The 4,097-nt window shown below is 44.3% G+C and overlaps 1 pseudogene; it reads right to left on the bottom strand.

The window, feature by feature from the left end:
• Nucleotides 1–721: 721 nt before the first annotated feature.
• LOC101644404 lies at nt 722–2,121 on the bottom strand (annotated as a pseudogene).
• Between the last annotated feature and the right edge of the window lie 1,976 nt (nt 2,122–4,097).

Raw genomic sequence — 4,097 nt, 5'->3', positions numbered from 1 at the left:
GATTAAATGTTTGATCCTATCAAGAGATGCCTTAGAAGGAAGATCTGGCAATCTACTTCCAAAAAGTCAACCACTGGAAACTACATAGAGCACAATTCTACTCTGACATATGTGGAGTCACTTTGAGTCAGTGTTGGTGCCACAGCAACTGGTTCTGGTGGGAATGTCATTTAGTCTGTTGTTGTTAGGAGCCATTGAGTCGGTTCTGACCCATAGCCGCTACATGCACAACAGAAGGAAGCACCACATGGATCTGCACCATCCTCACAATCTTTCCCACACCCAAGTCTTTGTTGCAGCCACTGTGTCAATCCATCTTGTTGAGTACCTTCCTCTTTTTAGCAGCTCAAATGAAAGGTTTAATTCCCGTAGCAAAGGTATGGAAACGATTAGAAGTGGTCCCCTGGTGAGGCGCCAATCTCACCCCCACCCACAGGTCAGGAATCTCCTCCAACCATACCCCCAACAGCTTGCTCGACAGTGATGGACAGGGCAGTTGGAAGGAGGAGAGTCACAGTATTTGGGGTGTATCCATGGGCTCCCTAATGTAATAGGTGCTTGCCAAGCCCTGACCGGGGAAAAGGCAGGTTTGCACCTGAAGAGTTCTTTGGAGAAACTGGTCTGTGATGAAACAGCAGGCCGTGAATCACACTTCTTTCTTTTTAATTTTTTTTTTTTTGCCCATGTCAAACTTTGGCTTCTGGAAAGTTGTGGACACCACCTAGGGCACCATGTGTAGATCCACAGGGTCACAGGCCGACACCCACAGGTCCTGCAGCAGAGCTTCCAGATTGTTCCTCAGTACAGCGTAAGGTGGCTTCTCGTCATACTTGAGGGCCATCACCACCTTCAGATACTCCTGTGGGGGTCTCTGAAGGCCTGCTCCATCTGGTGCACTTCTCCACAAGGGACTCTGGGGTTGTCCAGCGATTTGTTCAGTTTCACTGTGCTGCTGGTGTTGGGGAGGCACTTTGTCCATGGCAAGCACCTGTAGAGCCACTTGAGCAAGTAGTAGCCCAGGGTGTGGAGGTCACTTCGGCTGGAAGGTCCACCTCCTCTGTGCAGATCCAGGCTAATGAGCTCCAGGTCCCCCTCTTGGGGGCTCCTGCTGCCTGGGACATTAGTCTGTGTGACAGGCCCCTGGACACTAGCAGAAGGTGAAGCCATAGCCCACTGGGGTCACGGTCCATGTCATCTGGATTCACAAAGATATTTTCAGTGGTCATGTACCTGTGCATATGCTCATTTTCACAGAGGTAATGCATGGCATACAGCAGTGGACAGGCCAGCTGGAACACCGACCTCTGAGGAATGATATGCTTCGGGCTGCAGTCTAGAGCCGCCTGGAGGCTCCTCCCCAACCTGGGGAGCACCATGAACCTGTACTTGTCCCCATGAACACTGAAGCTGAAGCAGGTGGGGCAGCAAAGTGCCCTTTAGCTTCTTCCACTTGTTCACTTTAACAGGCTTGGCAACTAGCTGGAAAAGGCTCTGTTCATTGAACAAATGCCCATGCTTGGCATCTAGTTTGAATGAATTATCTTTGCTTCTGAGAAATTTAGGCAGCAGAGATGAGCTCAGCTTTATAGAGAATGCCCTGGTTATCCCTGATCTGCAGAGAGCCCACCTTCCAGTGCTACCTGCTCTTGTCTGTCAGTCCAGATCCCAGAGGCAGGGTCTCTAGGGAGGTGGTCACCCGGTCCTGATTCAGTGTCTGGGGGCTTTGCTGGGCTGTGCGCTGGTTTAGGGGATTGAAGCTTTGATCCAGGGCCCTGGTTCCTGTCCATGAGAGACACCCAGTCTAAAGAGGGAAGCAGAAAGGGACTTTGAGCCTCTGGGCTGCTCAGATTTCCTCAGTAGCTCTTATTCTCTGCAACTGTTACTGTCAGGGAAGAGGGATGATGGAGGAGAGGCAACAGTGCTGGACATTTCGCTTTCTTGCAAGGGGTTTCAGGACTGGAGATCGGATCTTTTCTTGAGCCTTGGAAGGATGATACAGTAGTCTAACAAAGATTGGAGCTCCCCCCCCCAACCTTGCTCCTCTGTAGGCAAATATTTTCCACAGTAGCATTTGAATGTCAACTCAATATTTTTGCCACACTAGGGACAGAAGTTGATCATACTTTATGGGGTTATAGTTTGGCCCTTGAAGTCACTGGGCTAGACAGTCCATCTTCACAGAGCCCTTCTCAGTTGACCTAGGAAAACTTTTGCACGCATCCTATGCCCAAAAGCCCAAATCCAGCTTCTCTGATGATTTGCTCTGCATATAGCTTAAATAAGTATGATGAGAGGATACAACCCTGACACACACCTTTCCTGACTTTAAACCATGCAGTATTCCCTTGTCCTGTTTGCACAACTGCCTCTTGATCTGTGTACAGGTTTTGCATTTTCCCAGTAGTATTCTGAGTGCCTTCTAACTTGAGCTTCTCTTCTTGACCTACATCAGTCAAGTTCTGCTGCTATTTATAAGGGTTTCAGTGACTAATTTTTTATAAGTGGACTGCACTTCTCTTCTTCCTACTCTGTCTTAGTTTGGAAGCTCTGCTAAAGCCTGCGCCCCATTCATATATGGGTGTCATCGCTTCCAGTATCACAACAGATAAGTCAGCACACTAGAACAAACTGATGAATGAGTGGTGGGCAAAATCATAGAAATTTTATTAAACAGAAATATAAAAATCTGGAGCATTGTTTTTCAGCATACTCTCTATGTAAGCTTACACACTTTTGAGATCTGTGTTTCCATCACGATGAAGTGTCCCCAAAGAATTCTGCACTCTTCACTTTTCACCACGTTCAAAATGGTAGTTTTGTCATCCTCCCATTGGAAGTAGAGACAGAAGAGCAATGACGTTCTGCTCCATGTGACTACATGGACACACCTTACAAACACTCTGTGACATGAGTCAGGCACAAGAAGTTCTGAGTTTTTATTTGGGCTGAAGTAAATAAAGTAAATAGTGATAATGATTGCAGAACATAGTGAATGTAACAATTGTCACTTAACTGTACACTTTGAAATGTTTAAATGGCAGGTATTGTTATGTATATTTTGCAGCAGTAAAAAAAATGTAATAGAGATCAAATAAGTTGCTAAGTCTAGGAGTTCATTAGCATAGCCTTGAGGGACAAGATCAATTGTACCTAGTCCACAAAGACAAGTACAGTAGAACCTGGACATCCACGTTAATCCATTCTAGAAGGACCATGGAGATGTGATGCAGTCAAGTTCCAAATCAATTTTTTCCATAATAAATAACTGAAAATGGATTAATCCTTTCTTGACCACCAAGCTTTTACCCTAACCTTGCCTTTTTATACAAAACATTACATAGCAATTTCAAAGTAAATACATTCAGAGTTAAATAATATAATTTAAATAAGAAAACACAACATTAAAAAGTTTTAAACAACTACGGTATAGCTCATACCTTGAGACTGATGAGGTTCTGGGTCTGTGGACACGGATGGGGAGAGGAGGTAGGGAGAGAAAGAGAGAGTCACTGTTTAGAAGGGGAATCCCCTTCCATAAAATCAACTGGTAGCTGCTTTTCAGGAGTTTTCCCCTTCTTTGCCTTTTTTCACTAGGACCTGGCTGGCTTTCTAGGAAAGAAAGAAAGAGAGAGAGAGAGAGAGAGAGAGATCTGTCTAATGTGAGTGCTGTTGGGATTTCCTTAACTTTTTTTTAAAGGGTTTTACTAAATTATCATCAACAATATCGATAACACAGTTAACCAATTCCTTATCATGATTCTTTTCCAAAAAATCTTTCTTAGGACCTTGTCTTTTTTTATCTAAAAACAATACAAAAAGCCACAAAAACTAAAGAAATTATAGCAAAACGCTTGGAACACAGCCGCAAAAGGTTTAAACAACACGTACTAACAACTAACTAACCAACTAACGCGAGTAACCAAAACAAGAACTGCTTTCTGTTTACTAAAATCACATGCATCAGGTCTGATTCCGATGTTTTGTGTGTGCTCCAATGCAAGATTTTCTTGACACTTGGCATTGAAATCTGATTATGTCAAGGATTGACGTGGTCTAGTACCGGGGTTCTACTGTACTGGGGTATTAAAAATTTGTAA

This window comes from Echinops telfairi, unplaced genomic scaffold (genome assembly GCF_000313985.2).
Source record: "Echinops telfairi isolate 266 unplaced genomic scaffold, ASM31398v2 ScPeMD7_27;HRSCAF=92, whole genome shotgun sequence".
Classification (NCBI taxonomy): Eukaryota; Metazoa; Chordata; class Mammalia; order Afrosoricida; family Tenrecidae; genus Echinops; species Echinops telfairi.
Note: the sequence above shows the minus strand (reverse complement) of the source record. Positions and strands in the feature narration are given on the sequence as shown.